The sequence below is a fragment of the Panthera uncia genome, chromosome B1 (genome assembly GCF_023721935.1).
Source record: "Panthera uncia isolate 11264 chromosome B1, Puncia_PCG_1.0, whole genome shotgun sequence".
Lineage (NCBI taxonomy): Eukaryota > Metazoa > Chordata > Mammalia > Carnivora > Felidae > Panthera > Panthera uncia.
This window is the reverse complement of record NC_064811.1, coordinates 65,789,233-65,815,037: the sequence shown is the minus strand read 5'-3', so window position 1 is coordinate 65,815,037 and position 25,805 is coordinate 65,789,233. Positions and strand designations below refer to the sequence as shown.

The following is a 25,805-nucleotide window of genomic DNA, read 5'->3' as shown; positions in this document are numbered from 1 at the left end:
GAGGAGGAGGGGCAGAGAGAGGGAGAGAAAGAATCCCAGTCAGGCTCTGCATTGTCAGTGCAGAGCCCAATGCAGGGCTCGAACCCATGAACTGTGAGATCATGACCTGAGCCGAAATCAAGACTCACTTAATCTACTAAGGCACCCAGGCGCCCTGGAGGACAGAATCATATTAATAATTGCATCTATATTTAATGCTTCACAGTGTTATCTCTTGTTTTACCACACAAGTATAAATGCTGTCCTTTTCCTATGAAGAGGATTCTAATGGCTTCCCATTAACTCTTGTTCTTGGCATTGTTTTCCCTAAAGTGTTTATGGACTTGGGTTGATTAGACCCACTTCTGAGGAGTCAGGAGTTAGAATTGTCAGAGTGAAACTATGTATTGTCTCCATACACACTTCTGTGGTATGCACACACACTCACTTATTCAACTGAACATTCTTATTGTGCATCCATTAGGTAGCAGTCACTGCTTTGGTGCTATAGACGTACAAATATTTCTATGTAAAGGATATATCTATATGTTTATTATGCCATACTATCACCTCTTATCCAGAGGTCAGACTGGTGGCAGCCTCAACCATTCAGAATGTAAGTTGGAAAAAGGCAACAAGAGAGGCTTGAAGCTGCAAACTGCTGAGGACTTGATTCCTTAGGAAAGACAGAATTGCCCTCAGGCAGTGGCTCAGAACAACTACGTGTGTAAGGCAGCAGATGATAGCAGCAGGACTCACTGACCTCGTGAGAAATGATAGCTGACAGCAGCGGGAGGAGACGGAAGAACTCTGGAGAGCAGAAGCATTTCTTTTGAATTCTCCCTTGTTCTTCGGCACAGTGGTCCGAGGCCATTAGGAGTAAGCAACCACAAGGACCACAAGAAACTTTTGAGCGCATTACTGCATTAAATAGCCCCACACTTGATGTTCGTAATGGTACTAGTTCATATTTGCGTAGCTTTTTTTTTTTTTTTAACACTATTCTTTACATGACATGGTCTTATTGAGTCAAAGGCAACCCCCCTATGGCAGCATGTATGAGAATCAGCCAGAGGGTTTGTTAGAATAGGTTGCTAGAGCCCAGCCCTAGAGTTTCTGATTCAGTAGGTCTGGGGTGGGGCCCCCAAATCTGCCTAACAAATTCCCGTATGTTGATGATGTTGCTGGTTCAGGGCCATCACCCTATGGGAGGGTATGTTTGGCCTCTTGTATTACTATTGTCTCTATTTTCCAAGGAGAGGAAATAGGGTTTCAGAGAAGCCAAGTACTTAACCAAGGCCACAAAGGTGGCAGAGTTTAATTTAAGTGTTCTGAGAATAAGTGTTTTTTGAACTATGTGCTGTTGTCTCAGATTTTTTTCCTTAAGAATTAAGAGAAGGTTTAGTACGTTTTAGATTTTCATCAAAATGCTTAGAATTAAAAACATTGCTATTCTGGCTATTATCAAAAAGACAAGAATAGGTACTGGTGAATATGTGGAGAAAAGAGAACCTTGGTGCCCTGTTGGTAGGGATGTAAATTAGTACAGCCATTGTGGAAAACTGTGAAAGTTCCTCAAAAGATTTAAAATAGAACTACTTGGTGATCCAGCAGTCCCACTTCTGGGTATGTACCCAAAGGAAATAAAATCAGGATCTCCAAGATATATCTACACCCCCATATTCATTGCAGCATTATTCACAATAGCCAAGCGATGGAAACAATCTAAGTGTCTATCATTGAATTAATGGATAAAGAAGATGTGAGATGTGAGATTATGTATTTACATATATATTACATTTATACTGTATTATATGAGAGGAGATCTTAAATGTTCTCAGCACACACGCACCCATACACACACAGATAATTGTGTGAGATGATGGATGTGTTAACTAACATTATTGTGGTAAGCATTTCACAATATATAAGGATCAAATCATCATGTTGTGTACCTTAATCTATATAATGTTACGTGCTAGTTATATCTCAATAAAGCTGGGGGAAACATTGCCATTGTAGTTTATCATAAAGTTTATGTATTATGGCATATATTCTTCCTTGACAGTGTTACATGGGCTTTTTGGTATGTCCAGGCTCCATTCCACTTAGGACATTTTAAGCTTTGTTTATTTATTTTTGAGAGACAGAGAAACAGAGAGAGAGAGGGAAAGAGAGAATTCCAATCAGGCTCTGAGCTATCAGTGCAGAGGCTGATATGGGGCTTGATCTCATGAACTGTGAGATGATGACCTGAGCCGAAATCAGGAATCTGATGCTCAACCAACTGAGCCACCCAGGTGCCCTACATTTAGAATATTTAAATAAATGCTAAGAAATTAGGATGAGTGGATAAAAAAGGAATACAAGGAAGTGGGTTTTTGGATTGACTGGGGCAGGTGCAAATCCTTTGGAAAAGAACCATGAAAGAGTGGGAAAGCATGAGATTTCATAGATGAGAAGGAAGCTGGTATTTTGGGAACATTTCCCTGTGAGATTAATCTGCATTGCTTGTATTGACTTTGACTTGATGTTGCTTTTCTCTGCAATGGTCTCTTCTAACTGAACAAGCATTCTACTTCCAGGCTTGGAATGTCTAAGAAAAATCTATTCTGTTCATATATATGTGCCCATTTTCCGTCTCCGTAAGTGATTTTCTGTGAGCCTCTTTGTCCTAGCGGCTTACTGAATCAATTACAGAATTATGATGAAGCCTCCTAAGAAAGAATGTCTAAAGCCATCTAAGGTAAAATTCTGGGATTCCCCCATGTCCTTTCATTTCAAGACTATAATGCAGAGAAATGACATTAGTTTCTTAGGCTATAACCAGGTTGTATCAGCCGGATTCAGTCAGGAAAACAAAGCCACTGTAGGTATTTAAAACATTAATACAGAGATTTAGAAGAGATTTAATACATGATGGTGCTTATGAAGCCATGGGAAAAGCTGGAGGAGTGGGAATCGTGGATGCTACCACCAGCTCCAGGTTTACTGCCACGAGGAAGTGTAGAGCCACTTCCTCCCAGAATCACTCCCACCCACTTCAGAAAAGGTGGCCCCACAGCTTCTCTCAGCAGCGAGTGGCTAAAATGACAGGAAAGCAAAGAGGCTGTTGGAAAGGCATATCCGGGAAACTCACACATCCATCTGCCAATGCTGCCAGAGAAGGAGGATTGTCTGCGTCCTCTCTTCCACCTTTCGAATCTTGCAGAGGCGCAATCTCTTCAGATTTAACTTGTTTAACAGGATCCACTTTGGAAAGTAAGGTTTGTGTCACACACAGATGTGGCTGTGGTCTCTTCCTCAAATTACCAACTAGGGGTGGATCCATGGAGTCTCTCTGGAAGTATAAGTCCTCACATCTCATTACCAAACCTCTAAGCCGTGAAGTCTCACTGCATTCACAGAGTCTGGATTTGATTTTGCCTGACAGGTATTAATGACTTATTATTGATTACATTTTTATTTATAGTAAAACCTTAATTCATGGGAATCTTGCTAAAGCACAAACTTCCATTAATTATATTTTTCTCTCTCTGCATGATTAGAAAAGAAGTTTTACCACTAGAAAAGCTTCAATGAAGTTTTTATTTTTATCCAAAAAATTAAAAAACATACCTAATTAATATATAACCATTGTATAAAACAGGGGAAAATATAATATTTTAAAATATATAAGTAAGTATATATTTGTTTAATATCTTTTTATTAGAAATTTAGTAGATTCCAGTTTTTGTTTTTGACTTTAATTACCAATGGTGATATAAATACTCTGATACATGCATCCTACAACAAGCAATATCCTTAGATAAATTGCTAGAAGTAGATATTTTAGTACCTAAAATAATGTACTTTTTGGAGATACTTGAAGTTATAAATTAACTTTCATAAAGATTAGGACACTTTTAATCTCTTACCAGATGTGAATGGCAGTTCCCAATTTTCTGAACCCTCACCAACATTGGTTCTTATCATATTTAGAAAAGCTGTGCTGGGGTACCTGGGTGACTCAGTTGGTTGAGTGACTGACTCTTGGTTTCAGCTCCCATCATGATCCCAGCATCATGGAATCGAGCCCTGTGTCTGACTCTGAGCTGAGTGTGGAGCCTGCTTAAGATTCTCTCTCTCACCCTCTGCCCTTCTTCCCTGCTCACGCTCTCTCTTTCTAAAAAAAAAAAAAAACAATAATAATAATTTCTAAAAATGCTAACTTGATAGTTAAAAATTGTATTTAATTGTCTTAATTTGATTTTCCGTGATGACTTAGAGAGGTTGAACCTTTGTTCATATGTTGTCAACTATTTACACATACTCTCCTGATGAAGTCACACCTTTAGCCTATTTTCTTTTCTGTTGGGTTGTTAGACTTTAAAAGTTGATTTGCAGTAGCTCTTTATATATTAAGGGTAAAATCACTTCTCTCTTATATATGTCAGAAATATTTGTCTCAAACTGCTGTTTGCCTTTTTGTTTTTCATCTTTTATAAAGCCTGAAGAGTTTAAAATTTTTATTTCATCAAAATTTCAATCCTTTTTAAAATGTTGTTTGCTCTTGAGGGCATGCTTAGAAAGTCTTTCATCTAATATTATATAAATATTCCATTATTTTTTCCCACACTTTTATTTTATTTAAAAAATTTTTTTTCAATGTTTATTTTTGAGAGACAGAGAGAAACAGAGCTTGAGTAGGGAAGGAACAGAGAGAGAGAGGGAGACACAGAAGCCAGCTTCAGGCTCTGAGCTGTCAGCACAGAGCCCAATGTGGGGCTCAAACCCACAAACCGTGAGATCATGACCTGAGCTGAAGTCGACAGACTGAGCCACCCAGGCACTCCAATTTTCCCGCGCTTTTAAAGTTTCATTTTAAGTGTTTACACTTTAGTTCCATTAGGAATTTCATTTTGTGGAAAGATGAAACCTGGAGTGATATTCAAAATATTTAACAATGAGCATGCTATGGGTGCTGACCAATCCGAGTGAATGCCAGCCTTAAAAACTGAGTATAGCCACATTGGTTATTCTTGTTGAATATTGGACCTGGATGAAATAGATTTTTTTTCCTCATATGGTCAGATTACCCTGACATATATCATATCTTTTCCTCATTGATTTAAAATGCCTTCTTTATCCTAAATTTGGACTCTTTCTGAACTTCACTATGGACTTCCAATGAAATGACTGCCTAATTCTACCTATTCCTAGTAAGGGAGTAAATTCAACACTGTTTTGATTACTGTAGCTTCAGAAAACATTTGGCTATCTCATAGAACAATTCTTTAAAAATCTTTTCAAATCACTGTGACTGACAAGTAGGGAAAGGTGTCACCACACTGACACCTGATCACCAGGAGACAATAGGGCTGCTGTTACTCAGTGGAGGCAAGGAAGGATGTTTCACTCTCAAGTGTTCCATTGGGACATCTTTTGATGCTCTTATCCCCAATTAAAAAAAAAAAATTATACTAAAGAAAAAACATGTATGGGGAAATCTAAAATGTATATTGTAGTAAAAATAGATCAGATTTACCTAGTTTCAGACCAGAGTGCTATGCCAGTCTCCTCAAAGCAGAGGCATATGAGGGAATAATTCAGAAATGCTGGAAAAATTAGAATTATTTCAGAAAATAGCATTAGGAGAAATTCCATAAGATTTCTAGTTTTGAGTTGTAGCTCTTATGTAATTTTCTTTAGGAGATTATTTCTAATATTTCAATCATTCTTAATATTGGGAACGTTTTGTTGGTTTTCCATTTTCCTCTTTTGGGTTACTGCTATTTTTCTTGATTCATTTCCCTTTTAATTATATTAAATAATTTCGCTTATTTCCTTTTAAAAGTTATTTTGTTTTCTCCATTTCTTAGATACTACCTAGTTATTTCCTGAGTGTATGTGTGCTTCATGCCTACATGTTTTTATATGTGCTGCGTTAGTAACGATAGTACTGCTTGTCATTATCTTGAAATGTCTCATTACTTTCTTTGGTCAGTAAAGCTTAATGCACATGTGAGATTAGTTATTGAAGTAATAATTAAGAACTAATGTGATTGTTATTTCTGTGATGAATGTAAATAATATGTATCTCAGCTTGGATGTAATGTTATGTAATTTTTGTTTGATAAAATATAATCTCTGGGGCACCTGGGTGGCTCAGTCGGTTAAGCGTCCGACTTCTGCTTAGGTCATGATCTCACGGTTTGAGAGTTTAAGTCCTGCATCAGGCTGTCTGCTGGCAGTACAGAACCCGCTTCAGGTCCTCTGTCTCCCTCTGTCTCTGTTCCTTCACTACTTGTGCTCTCTCTCTCAAAAATAAGTAAATATTAATATATATATATATAGATATATATAGATATAATGTCTGTAATACATTATTGTTCACATATTTCATTGATGGGCATTCAGTAATTTTTCAAGTTAATTTTGACAGGGTCACATTTCACATATTATTGAATAATCTATATAATGAGCTTCTTTATTTGGTGAAGACAACATTATTTTACAGTTTTATGGAAAATATTATGATGAGACTTAGCAGCAGTTCAATTATATTAACAAATATTACTGAAGTTGGTACTTCTGGGTTGTGGGAAGTTTTGTTTATCTGTGTTTGCTTACCTGTGTTTAAAAATTTATTTTTTAATAACCACCTACTGCCTTGTTTAAAAAAATAACATTTTAAACATTGTGTTTTTTTTTTCAACAGAGCTCAGAGGGTGCCCACAATAAAAGAGATAAAGAAGGGAGTGTGGAGTACAAGATTGTAGTTTGCAGTTTGCAATTCTGCTCCTTCCCTGATTCTTAAGGGAGCTGAGCAAAAGTAATTTTTATGTTCTTCACATTTTCTAGGAATGCATTATTTAAGCAGGTGAATAATATTTAAATTTTTAATATTTATGACCTTTTATATGAAAAAGAAATGTGAGTGCTGGAGACTTTCTACTTGCAAAAAGTCTTTTCGGTTTTTCCATTTATGTTTGCAATCTGAAATGAATATACTAAGCATCCATATAAGTTTGCTAGAGTTGCCAGAATGAATACACAGACCAGAGGGTTCAAACAACAAATTTATCTTCTCACAGTTCTGGAGGCTACAAGTCAGAGATCACGGTTGTGATCAGCAGAGTTGTATCCTTCTGAAGACCGTCTTCCTGTGTCTTCACATGTTTTTCCCTTTGTCCAAATGTCCTCTTCTCAGAAGGACACTAGTCATATTGGACTAGGGCCCACCCTAAGGAATCATTTTAACTGAATTGCCTTTGTAACGGTCCTCTCAATATGAAGTCACGTTCTGCGATACAGAGGGTTCTTTGAGTTAAGGACTCCTTTGAGAATGAAAACCAGGGCCCCTCTACCCAGAGAAATGCATATACACACTCAATTTCACATCAACTACCTCCTCACCCTACCTATGGACCCCTAGGTCCAGATGTTATTAAAACCATGAAGCCAGGGAATTCAGTGATCAAATCCATCAGACGAGTTGTCTGAAGGTCACAAAACTTAGGAAGGTTCACCAGTACTAATTACAATTTTAGATCTTTCACCTAAATGTTTATAGTCCGTTGGCTATAAACTTGACAATTCAGGGAACTGAAAGTAGCTCCATAAAATCCTCACTGTAGCAAAATCAGCTCCCAAGTGCACGCTGAGAGGTCTCCTGAGTAACTGGGGCAGTTCTCTTCATTTCCAAAGAGGTCTCCTGATACCAGAATTTAAGCGCAGATCCTCAGTAAGGGAAGCCAGGCCTGCTTTTAAGCAGTCCCTGGGTGTGGGCTCCCCTGCCTCCGTGGGGTGCTTCCTGCAGAGGTATGGTCTGGTTTTGGCTAATCAGTGGATAGGAGGATCGTAGACTTATTGGGTTGATTTTCTCCTTGGGGACTTTTCCCATCTAGAACCTGAACTCCTCTGGAACTCGAGACTCTAAAGGAACTTAATATTACTCGAGGCTGAGTCAGAAGTCCAAGAGCTAGGCCTCTAACCAGTCCCTAAAAATGACAAGGATTATGTACCTTTGGTAGTGTTATCATTTGTGAATAAAGAAAAGGGAAAAAACCAAGCCAGCATTTATAGAAATGAGTTCTATGCCAGGTGTATAGAGCTTTCTATAGAATGCATGGACTTGAATAAATGCTTAGACCCCTTGCAGAGAATATTTTAATAATCCTGTTTTTTTCTGGTCCATTATATAAATGTATCAGTCTGAGGCCAGTTACTAGCTTTTATGTTGTTAGCATGGCACTTTGTCATGGTTTGTGTCAGGAAGGAAATTGGTATTTGGGTTCATTCTGTTTCTGAAACATTAAGTAGTTCTTTCTAGCTTTTGTTTTGCAGTTCATTTAAATTTGATTTAAGTCCATTATCAAAACAAAATTCAAAATGCTTATTCAAGAATACTGTGAAAGTGAGAATCACATAAAATTCCATATTATATAGCTACACTAAAAGTCTGTACACAAACCAAAAATATAGTGAAGGAAAAAAACTTACTTATCTACCAAAAATTCTTTAATTATAAAATTTTAATGTTTCTCTAGTTTCTCATAAGTGCATTTTATTTTCTTTGTCCTTTTGTTCATTTGCAAAATTATGCAGTTTTGAAACTATATTGTTACAAATATATTTTTATTGGAAATTAACTGACATACTAAAGATTGTTAACAAAATCTAATTTTGCTTAAAATACTGATTCAGTAATATGAAATAAACCTATGAATATATAAAACAAACTTGTATATTTATTATTTATTTATTTATTTATTTATTTATTTATTTATTTATTGATTTATTTATTTTTGAGAGAGGAGAGAGAGAGAGAGAGAGAGAACCTGCATGGGCAGGTAGGGGCAGAGGGAGACAGAGAGAGAGAATCTTAAGCAGGCTCCATGCTCAGCACAGAGCCCTGATGTAGGGCTTGATGTCATGACCCTGAGATCATACCCTGAGTGGAAATCAAAAGCTGGACGCCTAACTGACTGAGCCACCCAGGCACTTCCTATTTATTATTTTTTAAAAAAACAAACTTGTTTAAGAAGGAAATTTAGAGATCCTGTATTTGGATGAATTAAAACAATATCAGTATTAATATTTTAATTTCCTTTCCCAAATATGAAAACTCTTTTGATGTACCATTTAGTTTTATGTCACTTTATTCACCTTTAGTTGTCTGTACTACATAAGTAAGAAAAATCATGAATATACAAAACTAATGTTTTTTTTTTCAAAAAGACTCAAGGAAAGGTTTATGGGTTAGATATTATTTGAAATAAATCTCAAAACAGATACTCAAAAATGGTTCAAATTACTTGTAAACAATGATCAACTTTTAACCTTAGTAATGGTGATAGTATTTACAGTTTTGGCTACAGATGGCAAGAATTCCTTATAAATACCTTTTTTTTTTTTTTTTCCCCAACTCAGATTTTATTCAGATTTCATCAGCTTTTTCACACATGTTCTTTTTTTGTTGTTGTTCCAGGAGCCAGTTCAAGATACCATATTGTATTCATTTTATTGTATCAAATGATTTCTGTTGTTCCTATATTTTATAATAATTTCTGAAGAGTAGAAATTCTGTGTGTATGTGTTTATGTATTTTTCTTGTCCTCTGTGGCAGAATGGCAGAAGCAATCTTATGTGATTTGGAATCAAATTGACCTGAGTTTTAGTCCTAATTTCCTACTTAATTCTGAGGCATTGGTGGAGTCACCTAAACTCTCTAAATTTCATCCATAAAATAGAAATAATAACAATAATACCTGTCTCAGTGAGCTGGTGAGACTAAATGTGAATATACAATGAACTATAGCAGCAATTGTTGGTAGTATTATTACTTACTGTCTAATAAAGATACTAAAGAAAGAATTATCTGGAGAGCAGATGGTCAAAGATGATTTTTAAAAATGCGAGGAGGGGGAGTGGCACAGAAAATCACAACTTGACAAAGTCTGAAATAACCAGCAATCAATTGTTCAGTAGAATTAAGAAGCTTTCCTATTTCTTGCCAGCATATTTATATCAAATGTGTAACAGGGGGCCAGTTTTATTACTTGGCATGTTCCTGGCCATTTGTAAGGAAAATGTTCAGCAGCTGTTGATCTGGGAGGCAGATGGATGGATGACATTTATGAATTATAGTTTTTAGATGGAGAAACTGAGGCACCAAGTGGTTAATTGTTTTCCCCAACCTTCCGCATCTATGAAACATCAAATCTGAAAGTATGGTTCATGAATATCTCCTGCCTTCCAGCTATGTGCTGCAGAAAGAAATTGCCAATGGATGAGATGGTAAAAATGGGGGGCTTTCTCTCAGGGAGGCCAGCTGAAGAGTCGTGCTTTTGTGTCTGGTACAGATGGCCAACTGGTAGTGCTTACCAGGGCTTCCCTCCCCTGCAGCCACCCACCCTCAAGTGACAGCTTTTTGCATCTTCTTGTCTAATTAAACCACCAACAGAGAATGCCAGTTATCTGCTTGCGTGACACTTCTGAATATTAAGTAGCATTTGTAATTAATTATTTTTTGAAAGGCTTGATCCTCTATAATTAAATAAATCTTTGCAAATTAATAATAGGGTAGCATGGTATACGGACTGAAAACACCGTGAGCAACAACTTGGTAGTGAGGGAAGAACTTTGCATCTAATACGGTGTGTCTATTGATCAATCCTTGATAATCTGAATGCTCCTGGACTAACATCATGATGTGTTTCTTCTTTTCTCCATATTCTCGTGCACCCAAGTGGAACCAATTGTTTCTGCACAGGGTAAGATATAAAAATGCAGATTCGCTTAAATAACTTATTGCCCAACAAGGCAGTCTGTGTTGTACACGAAAATATGCCGCAAGCAGCTGTCTGCCTCATATCGCCCTCTGGGTTATGATTGTGGTGCTGTTTAGTAATTTTTGTGTCTTTTTGTGCTGGTGGCAACATTGAGACCTGATAACGGATGCTGGCAAGATCTTGAAAGCCAAGGCATGGAAAGAATGCTTTTAATCAGATGGTCATATTCTTCCATGATGAGCTTGTGGGGTGTGACAGAGCTGGCCCACCCCAATGGACAATCCAATATGCCACGCTGTCTAGATGGGGACAATCCAATATGCCCCCACTGCTATTTTGCCCTGGAGAGGCTGGGCAGCTGGGGAAGCAGGAGACCCATTGCTGGGATGTATCCTGCCTCCAGGGCCTGGCATCACGATTTTGCTTATTTGGTGGAGGCTGTTTAAGTCTGTGGGGGTCTAGGTTGTTGGCTGCCAAAGCTGGATTGGACAGGTGTTTAGCCAGGAGCGGTAGAGGGGGAGGATGATGGGTGGAGTCAGGTGAGCGAAAATGGTCCTGCTCTTTCCTTTCACTGCATCCCATTCCCTTTCCTTCCTCCTCCTTTCCCTATCTCTGTCTTTCCCATTGTCCCCTTGTCTGCTTGTGCATTTTTGTTGTAGTTGTTGGTGTGAGTATTGCCTTGCTTAGATTGCAGCTGTGAGAGTAACAGGATCATGCCTCAGCATTATAACATTTCAGATCTGGGAGGTTGTCTTCGGGGTTCTGGACCAGCCACAGAGAGTCGTGAATCTTAAAGATTCTGGAAGGATTTCAGGGTTTCTCCTAGGGGCTTGACTTTTTGTTACATGAATCTAGGAGTGCTATATGGCTTAGATGTAAGGGTGATGGTTCTAATGATAATTATTATCATAATAATTAATATGCATTGTATAATGCATACTCCGTATACCTTGTCTTTTGACATTTTAGTTAATTTTTTAATAGGTAACATGTCTTCATGATTCACAATGAAAAAATTAAAAGAGATACTTAGTAAAAATGTACACTCTCCCCTCCACTGAGTTATCACCTGCCAAAGAAATAAATATTATCCATTTATTATATATCCTCTCTGAAGTTTTTATGCATAAGAAGGAAAATAGGAACACATATATTTCCCCCCATTTCATGGCACAAGCAGTGACACATTATACATTGTTCTGTACTTCATGTGTTGTTTTTATTCAATCCTCACAGCAGTCCTATGTGGAATGAGCTGGTTGTTATTACCTGATTTTACAATTAGAATTCAGCTGTAGCTGCGTAACTTGCTTAGGGGCAACATAGCAGGGTGGTGGAGCCAGGATAACCCTGACTGTCCAGCTTGATCAGCTGTGATCTTGATAGTTAGGCTGCCCTGCCCTGCTGCTGTGGACTCTCCACACTTCCTGCTGATTTGCACAGGCTCCCTGGGGGCTCAGTGTGGTGCTGCCTCCGACCCACAGACTCCAGGCAACAGTTAGGGAACTTACTCAGCTCTGCATCCATTGGCATTTCTTTTTCTTCTTTTTTTTTTTTTCATGAAGTAATGATTTCTAAAAAATTGCAGTCAAATATATATAATGCATAAATATATCATCTTAACTATTTCTGAGTATATACGTCAGTGACATTAAGTACATTGACATTATAGTGAAGCCAGTCTCCAGAATTTTAAGCTGAAGCTTTACCTCTTAAACCATAACTGCCTATCCCTGCTTCCCCAGTTCCTAGTAACCTCTATTCTACTTTCTGTCTCTATGAGTTTGACTACTCTAGGTAGTTAATATAAGTGGAAGGGTACTATTTCTCTTTCTGTGATTGGCTTGTTTCGTGTAGCATAGTGTCATTAAAGTTCATCCATGTTGTTGTATGTATCTGAATTTCATTACTTTTTAAGGCTGAATAACATTCTGTTATGTGTATACCATATCGTGTTTATTCATTCATCTGCTGGGAGGCACTTGGGTTGTTTCTATCTTTGGTTATTGTGAAAATAATGCTGCTATGAACATAGGTGCACTAATACCTGTTTATATGTCTACTTTCAATTGTTTTTGGTATATACCCCAAAGTGGAATTGCTTGATCATATGTAGTTCTATTTTTAATTTTTTCTCAAAAAAATTTTTTAATGTTTATTTTTGAGAGAGAGAAAGAGAGAGAGAGAGAGAGAGAGAGAGAGAGAGAGAGAGAACAAGCGGGGGAGGGGCATAGAGAGAGGTAGACACAGCATCTGAAGCAGGCTCCAGGCTCTGAGCTGTCCGCACAGATATGGGACTTGAACCCACAAACCATGAGATCATAACCTGGGCCAAAGTCAGATGCTTAATTGACTGAGCCACACAGGTGCCCGTAATTTTAATTTGTTGAGGAACTGTCATACTGTTTTCCATAATGCCTATACCATTTTACATTCCTACCAGCAGTGTACAAGGGTTCAATTTCTCTATATCCTCCTCAACATTTGTTATTTTGTTTGTTTTTAACAGTAACCATCCTAATGGGTGTGAGGTGGCATTTCTTTTGTAACATTCCATTAAACACATTTCTTAATTCTTGGGTGGGGCCCACCTGCCTCTTCTTACCTCAGGTCCCTCTTGCAGGGGGGGGAAAGGAGCAACCAGCCTGGAGGCTGAGTGAAGCCGGTGGCTCAGCTCAGTATACCTGCTCAGACCTCTCCACCCCCCTGGGTCCTTGGTGACTTCCCTCTGTGCTTTAGAGTGGCCACATCTTCTTGTTGGTTATCAAGAGAGATTTTCTTGACCTTTGCAAAAAAGACAGGATAGGATCCTGGAATGCAGAGAAACCTTTCCCATCTTGTAGGTTTCACACATACTTTGTTCTTGGATGGCTGCTTGTTTTGTTAAAGTGGGAGACTTTTTAAACCCAGTAACATTTTCTTTTTTTAAAAAAAAAATTTTTTTTAACGTTTATTTATTTTTGAGACAGAGAGAGACAGAGCATGAATGGGGGAGGGTCACAGAGAGAGGGAGACACAGAATCGGAAACAGGCTCCAGGCTCCGAGCTGTCAGCACAGAGCCCGACGCAGGGCTTGAACCCATGGACCGTGAGATCATGACCTGAGCTGAAGTCGGATGCTTAACCGACCTTGCCACCCAGGCGCCCCTAAACCCAGTAACATTTTCATTCAATAAATCAAGTCATTTTAAGACAAGCCCTTCTTTCACATTTACACCAGCCTTTGTTTTATCCTCCCTGGGAAGAAGATGTAAATGTTTCCACCACAGTGGAATATTGCAGGAGACATTCTGTACGGTGCAGACTCTCCAGGTAGTGATTCAGTTAGGCACTTAGGTGAGCCATTTTTTCCCATCTTTCATCTTTATTCCATCTTTCAGTCTTGGGCTCTCTGGAGGTATTTCTTGGGAATGATTAGGCAGCTTTAATCACTCAGGACCCAGGCGTGGTCTCAGAGTTGTACCTGAGTGAGGCATTTGTCTGGGTTCCCACTGTAACCCCAACCTCTAATGCAAGGCTTAGCTGCCACTGGGAAGGAAGGAGGTGGAACACTTTTGTTTGGTGCTGTAATCCATTCTCGAACTATCTTCTCTGTGTCCCTGAACATAGCCATTTAAAAAAAGTGGTACTCTTTTTTTTTTTTTTTTAATGTTTATGTATTTTTGAGAGAGAGAGAGACAGCATGAATGGGGGTGGGGCAGAGAGAGAGGGAGATACAGAATCTGAAGCAGGCTCCAGGCTCCAGGCTCTGAGCTGTCAGCATAGAGTCCAACATGGGGCTGAAACCCACAAACTGTGAGACCATGACCTGAGCTGAAGTCAGATGCGTAACTGACTGAGCCACCCAGGTACTCCAAAAGTGGTATTCTTTTTAATAATAAAAGCAAATACATGCTCAAAGCAGAGAACTTGGAAAGTGAAGAAAAACACACTACTATAAACATTGTAGTGCATGGGATTATAACACAGATACTGTCTTACAGTCTACTCATTGGCTTAAAAGATTGTGTAATTGTCCTATACTACTAAATATTGTTTCACTGTGTAACTTTCAATAATAATATTCATGGCATAATATGGATATACTATATTTCATTAAAAAAATCCTTTATTGTTGAAAATGTAGACACTTTCCTTTCTGGCTATTGTGAACTTTTATGAACATCTCAGTACATATATATGTGAAAATGATGCTATTTTTAAATGTTATTTTTGAAAAGATGTATAAGAAGGTCTGTTTTATCACAGGTGGCCCTGACACCACAGGGAAGTGAGTTGACAACATAGAGACAAATTTTGATAAAAGGGAGTGTAAAGAGAGCACCTTCCCTTTGAATTAAGTTGAAGCGTAAATGGGCACTCACAATGACATCAGCGAACTCAGAACAAACTCAACAGCACTATTGCCAATTTCATTTGCCAGGGTTCTAAGATGTTCAGGATACTTTTTTTCTCTCTCTGTTCATGGTCCCGATTAGTGGAACTGTTGGCAATATCTCTCTAACAAACAACCATGCTCTCAAAATGTACATTTAATGCCATTGTTTATTTGTTTTGTGAGTTGTTAGATGATCAGAACAGTACATTTTCTGAAATAGTCTGTATTTCCTCAGGACATTTCTTTATTTCTTATTTTATGAACATTTCTTCACTTCTTATTGTAGGGACAAAAGCATTACAGTATGTTATGATATTTTTAAAAATCCTATTTTCTAATGAGGATAACACCACAACTGGAAGCCTACATATTCCGACCAGTTAACTTGGAATCAAACAAATCATAGGTATGGTAAATAATATGTCATTAGAAAAAGAAAATTCTTTCTATAAATTTTCTAAATTTTTCTTAGAGCAACCAGAGACATTCAAAAAGTGTTTCCACAGGGCTGCCTGGGTGGCTCAGTTAGTTAGTTAGTTAAGCGTCTGACTTCGGCTCAGGTCATAATCTCATGGTTTGTGAGTTTGATTCCCACACTGGGCTCTGTGCTGATGGCTCAGAGACTGGAGCCTGCTTCAGATTCTGTGTTTCCCTCTCTCTCTGCCCCTCCTCTGCTCACACTCTGTCTCGCTCTCTCTCAAGAATAAAATAAACATTAAAAAAAAAATCAAAAAGTGTTTCCACAAATTCAAGTCATATAAAGTGAGCATGAAAGCATGGCATGTATTATTTATTCAAAGGGCCCCACATGAACATAGAAAATATACAGATAGACTATAAAAACACAGTTCTGGGGGGTGCGTGGGTGGCTCAGTCTGTTAAGCTTCCTACTCTTGGTTTTGCCTCAGGTCATGATCTCATGGTTTGTGAGTTCCAGCCCTATGTCGGGCTCTGCTCTGCAGAGCCTGTTTGGGATTCTCTGTCTCCCCCTCTCTCTGCCCCTCTCCTGCTCTCTCTTTCTCAAAATAAATAAATAAACATTAAAAAAAAACCCACGGTTCTACAATGTAATAAATTTGGCCCACATCTAGATCTTCAGGGCTGAAGAAACTTGAGAAAGTCCTATCCCACCTCATTTGAGAGGTAAGGAAAATGAGTCCCACAGTATTCAGTGATTTGCTAAAGGGCACTGTGCTTACATTAATTTAACATATAATTATGAAGTTTTGCTTCTCTTTTTAAAACTCAGATACAGTAAGCAGATAGTGTGGTGGGCTTATCAGGACCCCACTTGAGGGCAGAAACACTTGTTACCCCAAATACATTCTGCTCCCAGCTGGGTCCCCCTACGGGGACTTGTCCTTGGTGGCAGAAATTATTTTTCCCAAAGGTCACAGTCTTGTTTCAAGGGACAGCTTGCATCTGAATCTTGGGCTGTCTGGTTGATGAGGAGGTATAAAGGCCTGGCCCCCTCAACCCCAACAGAGACAACTCTAAAGAACCAGGAGGATCAGCTGAAACCTTTGTGGCCCAAGTTCTCCCTCTGCACAATGCTGCTTTCTTCCCACCTCCTACTAAATGTCCTGCAAGCAAATTTCAGTTCAGAGTTTGCTTCTTAGGGAACTGAACTGCGACATTAGACAAATCACTGGGGGATATTTTGCATCATTGAGTCTTTATTTTTATTTATTTAATTTTTAATTTTAGAGAGAGTGTACACAAGTAAGGGAGAGGGGCAGAGGAAGGGAGGGAGAGAGAGAGAGAGAGAGAGAGAGAGAGAGAGAGAGAGAGAGAGAATTTCAAATAGGTTCCATACTCTGCATGGAGCCCAATGCGAACCCTGGATCATGACATGAGCTTAAATCAAGAATCAGTTGCTCAACTGACTGAGCCACCCAGGGACCCCTGGATCATTGAGTCTTTAAAAAAATATTATATCATGAATTTTATGTTGATGTCTTAATTTTTTTTAATACTCTTTATATATTTTCTTAGAGAGTAAACAGAGGTATTCAAAGTGGTTCTGTTAGCTCAAGTTTGAATATATATGTATACAAATAAGTATGTATTGTATACAGTGTACATAATATGAAAACACATGCATTTCTGGTAATTTTGCAGCATCTCAATAAGGACTTAAATATAGATGGGGTGCCTGGGTGGCTCAGTCAGTTAAGTGTTCGACTTTGGTTCAGGTCATGATCTCACAGTTCATGAGCTTGAGCCCCACGTCGGGCTCTGTGCTGACAGCTCAGAGCCTGGAGCCTGTTTCAGATTCTGTGTCTCCCTCTCTGTCTGCCCCTCCCCGACTCGCATTCTGTCTATCTCTCTCAAAAGTAAATAAACATTAAAATTTTTTAAAAAAAATTTTGGAAAAAGATGTACCTCATTTATTACTTTTTTTTTCATTCCTTCCTTTCACATCCAACATATCCAACATAGTCACAGCTATGATTAAAGGGAAAAGAAAATTTCCCAGGTTTTGTGTTTGGGAAAAAGGGAGGGATGATTGGTGGAAATAAGGAAATGAAAGATATTTGTGAGCTAATCTTATGGAAATTAAATCTGAGGATTTAAAAGTAAAAGAAAACATACAGAAATAAAATAAATGGCCAGGGCGCCTGGGTGGCTCAGTCGGTTAGCTTCTGACTTCAGCTCAGGTCATGATCTCGCCGTCCGTGAGTTCAAGCCCCGCATCGGGTTCTGTGCTGACAGTTCGGAGCCTGGAGCCTGCTTTGGATTCTGTGTCTCCCTCTCTCTGACCCTCCCCTGTTCATGCTCTTTCTCTGTCTCAAAAATTAATAAAAATTAAAAACAAACAAACAAATGGCCATGTATCTATTACCCTGAATTCATATTTGTTAACAAATTATTATATTTAATCTTTTGAAATATGAAATAAAATGCTACAGATACAACAATGAAGATTTCTCTCTCAAAAAATTTTTTTTAATGTTTATTTTTTAGAGAGAGCATGGGGGAGGGGTGGGGGGTGGGGACAGAAGATCCAAAGCAGGCTTCATGCTGACAGCAATGCGCCTGATGCTGGGCTTGAACTCATGAACTATGAGATCATGACCTGAGCTGAAGTAAGACCTTAACTGACTGAGCCACCCAGGCACCCTAGTGACCTGGGGATTTCTCTTAACAACATGGTACGGCCCCTGGTCCTCCCTGTTCTTGGTGCTTGTTTGAGTCACCAGTCACAGCAGCCAATCTTTGATCCCAGCAACACCAAAAGGGTGAACGTAGACAGGAGCCATGTGGAAGTGTCACTGGGTACCACCTGTGTGTGGATAGGCACCCTAATGGAGTCAGGAAGGTACAAATTGAATTGTAGAGGATAAAACTTCAGTGAACAAACCCTTTGGGAAAATTGCTTCTCCTATAAGACAGTCAGAAGCATTTAAAATTCTTCATTAAAAAAAGTGTAGATTGAATGGCTTGTGTAAAGGGTTTGGAATTCATGGTGAATTCATAAAAACTCCTGATATTCCCAAACATGTTTCTCCTCCACTTTCCCTGTTTCAGTAAATCTGCTGAGTCACATGAGTCAGAAGCCTGGAAATCTCCTTGAATTCTCCTTACCTGACACACACAATTGATTTAACCTTCTAAGGGATTGTTCAAATCCATTCCTTCCTCTTTATGCTTGCTTCTGTCTGATTTGGAATCTCATCGGTTCTGGGTTGGATTACTATACAAGTTGACCAGCTCATCTTGATACCCTTAATCTTGCTCCCCTGCCACTACTCTATCCCACTTCCCATGCAGGATTTGCATCGCCAGCAGTGTGGGTCTTCCTAAAATGCAAATCTGGCATATCTTTCTTTCTTTTTTTTAACTTTTTAAAATGTTTGTTTGTGTATGTATGTATGTATTTTCAGAAGTGAGAGAGAGGGTCAGAGAGAGAGGGGGACAGAGGATCCAAAGCAGGCTCCATGGTGTCAACTGAGAGCCCCATGCAGGGCTCGAACTCATGAACCCTGGGATCATGACTGAGTAGAAATGGGACGCTTAAATGACTGAGCCACCCATGTGCCTGCTCCCCTGCCTTTAAAAACATTTTTTTTGTTTATTAATTTTTGAGAGAGAGAGAGAGGGGAAGAAGGCAAGCAAGGGAGGGGCAGAGAGAGAGAGGGAGACACGGAATCTGAAGCAGGCTCCAGGCTCTGAGCTGTCAGCACAGAGCCTGAAGTGGGGCTCAAACCCACGAGCTGTGAGATCACGACCTGAGCTGAAGTTGAAGGCCCAACTGACTGAGCCGCTCAGTTGTTTTTTTTAAATATTTATTTTATTTAGAGACAGAGGGAGAGAGCCTCCCTTCCCTTTTTAAAATATTTATTTTATTTATTTTGAGAGAGAGAGAGAGAGAGAGAGAGAGAGAGAGAGAGAGAGAGAGAATTCCAAGCAGGCTCCATGCTGTTAGCACAGAGTTCCATGCGGGGCTTGAGATCATGACCTGAGCAAAATCAGGAGTTGGACACTTAACGGACTGAGCCACCCTGATGTCCCAGGCATACCTTTCCTTCTTAAAAACAACAACAAAAACCCCCAACTCATTGGCAGTTCCCCACTGCTCATAAAATAAATTCAAGCACCTCTGTGAGGCATTAAACCTCTCACCATCCTGGCCTCTGGCTTTTGGCTTCATGAAGCACCTCTCCAGGCTTCATGATTCATATTCCAGTAATGCCAAACTGACTGTATATCCCCGCACCAGTATTTCCTACCTCCGTGCCTTCGATCATACCTCTTGAGATATGATCCTTGTTCCTACCACTTCATTTGGCTAACTCCTACTCATACTTCAAGATTCCACATTCCTGTTTTCTCCTTGAGGAAATCTTGACACTTTCTTTCAGCACAGCTATCTGTTTTTACGTCTGTCCCTCCTATTCTGGTGTGAACTCCAAATCCTATTAAACTCTGCATTCTAACATCACACATAGTACCTGTACTTAGTCAATGCTTACAAATTTTAGTTGAGTATGAGATCAGTTTAGCTGGGAAAAAGGTTGACATACTATTCAGAACACCAGGTGGGTGACCAGACCTAAGCAGTGTGTGGACCACATAGAGCTTGATAGAACATCAGTGATACTAAGCTGGGGCATCTCGAACACAGGCACGTCACCTGAAGTAGTCTTCTCTTTAAGAAAGAGGCAGAAGGCTGGGCACCAGGTGTGTTTTGAGTCTTTGTTGAACCTTTGAGAGCCTCATGGGCTCACACAAGCGAGATCACTGGAGTTGGGAAAGAGTGTGGACTTCATGTCATTGGGCAAGTGGAAGGGAAACGTGCATATGGTAGATGGGACAAGATGTCACTGAGTATTGTAGGAATGCACAAAAGCAATAGGAAATTTTGCATGGAAGGGACTGATCAGAAGACATCTTTCTCCTCCTCTTCTTCCTTTTTCTTTTCCATTCTTTTCTCTCATTCACTTCTCTTTTTACTTCTCATTCTGCTTCTTCTGCCTCTTTCCTTTAGTTTTGGCAGACATATTATATTTTATGTCCCAAATGACCTTTCAAAAGTAGTAGCACACAAAGAGAAAAAAGGTATAGAGAAAAATCTGTGGAAGTATAAAATAAATTTGGGCTCAAAAGGAGGGTTGAAATTAAAGAGATGACAAGTAAAGTGGCTCATTCATTAAGCTGGGCATCACCAGCTTAAAATCAGTTGTAAATCAAGTACTTGCGTTATGCAAGGCATATGGCCTTGGTGCATAAATCTTGTAACGTTATTGCTGCTAAAATAAAGTGCAAGCTCAAAATGCTGGGTTAAGGACCAAAATAGGAAAATATATAGTGTTAGGTGATATGGCACAAAGCTTAATCTCCCTCAGGCCTGTCAATCATGCATAAGGTATTGAATATTTTTGGTCATTTGTGGGTCAGAATTTGCATACAATATTTACAACTTCTTATGAATAGTTTGAGAAGCTCAGGATGAATACTGTGCATGTGAGTATTTATATCACAGGTAAAAGCCACCAGTGTTAGGATAAGACCATAGCAGAACTTCTATGCTCTTGGATTTATGGTGTTTTTGCTTGAAGGAGTTGTTTTCTGTGCTTAGTTCAAAATATGTGCACAGGTCAGGACATCATTTCAGCCTCTCTACTAGTTGTTCCTCACAGTGTGGGCCTTTGACCTGTATTAGAATAAGCAACTGAGGTGCTTGTTTTGGTCCAGATTCCTGGACTCACCCTCAGGTTGACAGGGGCAGAATACCAGGGAGTGGGTGCTAGGGCTCTGCAGTTTGGTGAGAAGACATTAGTGCCCACTGTCTGCAGCATGCTGTGTTCTGAAAGTGATGTTCATACCCAAGCAGCATGGACTGAAGAGACTGAAACATCATGTAAGCTCACAGTCACATTGGATGGAAGATGTGGTTAGCTGTCAGAGATTGCACTGGGGTCAGAAACTGTAGGCCATACCATTCATGTTTCACACATGGCAAAGCTGGTGAGTTTTGAGGGGCTGACTTAATGGTGGTCAAGGGCTCCCGGGTGGCAATGGGAGACCCTTTCCTGGTGAGACGACAAAGCAGTGGTTGGAGCAGTGCCCATGACCTTGGAGGGGGCCCTGCCGGGGGGTATTAACCACAGTTGTGTTTGGCTGCCTGACTCATGCATGGGAGGTTTTTCGGAGGGTGTGATCCTGACCTTGAGCAAAACCGCACAGGGAAGTGGTATGTTTTTGTAGGCTGTGAATTGCATCCAAGCCACCGCCAAATTCATCTGCTGCTCTGTACAGCTCCCGAGCCTTCAGCCAGCCAGCCCTTCTGCCACTGTGGCAAAGCAGGCCTGCAGGAAAGCTTCAGGGCCAGATGCATGGGCAGCAGGTCCACTGTATCTTAGTGCATGGAACAGAAAGTCGTATCATGATCCTTCTTAATGGCTTTCAACCCATTTGATGATAGCCCAGAAATTTAAACATATTTTCCTGCCTTGATCCACTCCCACTCTGATAACCTAGAATATTGCTATATCTGTTATATTATTTCTGTCTCTAGCAATATAATTCCTAATAAAGAATGTCATTGAAAATGCACCCTCTATTTTATTTAATAGAAGCATTAGTGTCTGTGATATACTCACATGACATCTTAGAAAAGGATATTGGATTTGTTCCAAGAATTTTTCAGGTTACTCCAGCATCTGGAGTATGTGAACATTCACTACTAATTCTAAAAGATGCTGCTTCTCTATTATACCATCCAGATTCATCATTATCAGACTGAGGGGTTATGGCTCACTTGTTTTGGGTCTGAATGTTCCTGTTGGGCTACAAGCTACAACATTTGCAGTGCCCCTAAGGACTTGCAAATGTTACCATTCTGACCTCACAGAGAGCCTCACAGCTCTGCCTCTGCATCCGTCTAAGTTAGAACCTCCCTACAGACCTCAGGACTGTCATGCTTATAACACATTTCTATGGATGCCAGCAGGGGTGCCCACACTTAGCTGAGAGAGAGGATAAAGAAAGACAGCAAAGATCCTCTAACTCAGAGTTTTTGATAGTCTTACCCATTGGTTCCTGGGTTCTTTTTTGTTTGTTTATTCATTTTTTTTTAGGTTCCACTTATGAGTGAATCATATGGTATTTGTCTTTCTCAGTCTGACTTATTTTACTTAGCATCATACCCATATTGTCGCAAATGACATGATCTCATACCTTTTATGGCTGCATAATATTCCAGTATGTATTTGCCACATTTTCCTTATCCATTTGTCTGTTGATGGATGCCTAGTTTGCTTCCATATCTTGGCTATTGTAAGCAGCGCCACAGTAAATATAGAGATGCATAGATCTTTACAAATTAGTGTTTTCATTTTCTTTGGGTAAATACTGGGAGGGAGGAGAAAGAAAGGCAGAGAGTAAAGGTCTTCTAACTCAGAGTTTCTGATAGTCATACCCATTTATTCCTGGCTTCTTGCTTTAATCTCTGACCTTCCAGATTCCGGGTCTTGTGAGTCTAGAGCTATCACACCTACCGGTGGTTCCCTGCCTTAGCTGACCTCTCTGGGACGCACCCCTTGTAAGACTAATTCTTGTAGCCTACTTTTGCCTCTCTCACCAGCAGTAGCTGTCAGATCCCACCAGGGAAAGCAGGCCCAGAGTAACGACTCTGTCTGGCTCTTTGGATTCTGTTTCCGCCAGAATCTAGAACTTAGCCAGACCTGGACCTAAGCTCTGTGTGGGCAGGTACTGTGTTGATCTGCTCACTCTTACATTTCCTGTGTAGCTGGTACTCAATAAATGCTGGCCAAATGTTGAATGAAGCTGTGAATAGACTTGACACTTGAAGTAGTAAATATATGTTATAGGATTGGGAACATAGAAGGAAAATTATTTGAATAGGAGAACATAAAAACTGTGATTCTCTTTCTCATGTTTACAATAATTCCTGTAGTTCCCTCTGTTATCAAGAGATCTTTCCTGTATTCTTCTCAGTTCTCAGCAATAACAGGCAAAAATTGCTTTGCCATTCCAAAATACTGACCTAATAGGATTTCCCCTCTGTAATCTGAACTGTACACAGTACAGAGAAGAAGGCAAAAAAACTTCTCCAAGTCAGGGACTTAAACTGAATAGTTCTGGGGCCTAAAATCTAAGAGAGACCACTGTAATTAATGTTCCTGACCCTGAAACAAACATTTTTCTTCTCCCTCCATGTTAAACTCAAATAGCATATGAACCAACTTTTCTGCCAAAAAATGCTTTTTTAAAAATTGAGGTACAATTGGCATATAACATTATATTGGTTTTAAGTGTATGCCATAATGATTCAGTGTTTGTATAGATTGTGATATGGTCACCACAATAAGTCTAGTTAAAATCCATTGCCAATATAGTTACACAAATTTTTTTCTTGTAGTGAGAACTTTTAAGATTACCATCTTTTCAATGTGCAAATATGCAATACAGTGTTCTAAACTATAGCCACCATGCTGTACAGTATATCCCTAGGACTTATTTATTTTATATTTGGAAGTTTGTACCTTTTGACCCCCCTTTGACCACCCCAAATCCCTATCCCCACCCTTACAACCATCAGCCTGTTCCCTGTATCTATGAGTTTGTTTTTAAATTTTTTTTTAACGTTTATTTATTTTTGACACAGAGAGAGACAGAGCATGAATGGGGGAGGGGCAGAGAGAGAGGGAGACACAGAATCGGAAGCAGGCTTCAGGCTCTGAGCCATCAGCCCAGAGCCCGACACGGGGCTCGAACTCACGGACCACAAGATCGTGACCTGAGCTGAAGTCGGACACCCAACCGACTGAGCCACCCAGGTGCCCCATGTTTGTTTTTAGATTCCACATATAAGTGATCTCATATGGTATTTGTCTTAGTATAATGCCCGCACGGTCCATCCACATTGTTGCAAATGGCAAGCCTTCCTTTTTTTTTTTTTTTTAATTGCTGAATAATATTCCATTGTGTATATATGCCATATTTTCTTTATCTGTTCATCCATCGATGGACACTGTTTGTTTCCATATCTTGGCTATTACAAATATGCTGCAGTGACCATGGGGGTGCATATATATTTCTGAGTTAGCTTTTTTGTTTTCTTTGGATAAATACCCAGAAGTAGAATTGCTGTGTCATATCCAAAAATTCTTAATAAATGGTATTGAACCAGAATGGAATAAATGCATTTTTTCTCGTCCCAACTTTTATTTGTTGTAAAATAAGAATTGGCATATTAGTGTCTTCTCTAAATTAAAGCCTGAGATGAACCAGCATGTTTCTAATTCATCCTTTTATTTATTTTTTTAAACTCTGACTTGGCTTGTCTTCTTGGCAATCATTGCAGTTTGTCAAATGACCTCCTGGGGCTGATATCACTATGAAAAGTTTGCACTGACCATTCCCTTAGAAAATTGTATTTTTCCTAAATGAAAGAACTAGAAAAAACAAACAGACCCTTGAGGCAAAGCCAAACTCTGGATAAGAACATATGTTTTTGCATAAATTTTAAAAGAGCAGAATGTACCTCAAGATGTGAAGAGCCCAGTGAACTCTTAAATTGGTCCATGGTGTGTGTGTGAAGGGGAAAGATGGACAGAAAGGGGTTTCTAATATCTGACCTAAGGACAGCACCAAGGGATCAACAGCATGGTGGTGATTAGTATGGGTACAGAGCTATAGGTTTTCAAGTGTTTCCTCCTCTGAATCTCTCAGCAGTCTTACAATGTAGTTGGGTAGGCAAGATCATTCACTAATCTCCTCTTCTACATAAGAAATAGATGTTGTCTTCAATAAAAATTAAGGAAAAAAATAAATGGATGTACAGAATGTTGCTAAACCTCATTCAGCAAGTAAGTGGCAGAGTTGAGGATCAAACCTAGGTCTTTTGACCATGATTCTTGCTCCTTTCCAACATCACCTCCTGGAATAGTGACTACTGTATGTTCTTCAGGAGCTAACAACAGGTCAACTAGTCTACTCTGTTGTACATTGCCTAGACTGGGGTTGATGTGAGATACTTGCTTTTCACATAGCTTTGGTTTTGGTTTCTTCAGGATATTTATTTATTTTGGATGATTTTCTTTCTTTCTTTCTTTCTTTCTTTCTTTCTTTCTTCCTTCCTTCCTTCCTTCCTTCTTTCTTTCTTTCTTTCTTTCTTTCTTTCTTTCTTTCTTTCTTTCTTTCTT

At 39.3% G+C, this 25,805-nt stretch overlaps 1 protein-coding gene across 2 annotated transcripts in view; it reads left to right on the top strand.

Moving 5' to 3' along the window:
• The window catches only part of RASGEF1B (RasGEF domain family member 1B), a 642,507-nt gene that overhangs the window by 14,665 nt on the left and 602,037 nt on the right, over nucleotides 1-25,805 (top strand). Inside the window, exon 1 of one of the 2 annotated variants that reach the window (XM_049630720.1) lies at nucleotides 10,581-10,736. The exons of the other annotated variant lie outside the window; for it this stretch is intronic. The gene's annotated coding sequence lies outside the window, so the exon portion shown is untranslated. Of the gene's footprint in view, nucleotides 1-10,580; nucleotides 10,737-25,805 lie in introns of those variants that run through there. 2 annotated transcript variants of the gene reach the window in all.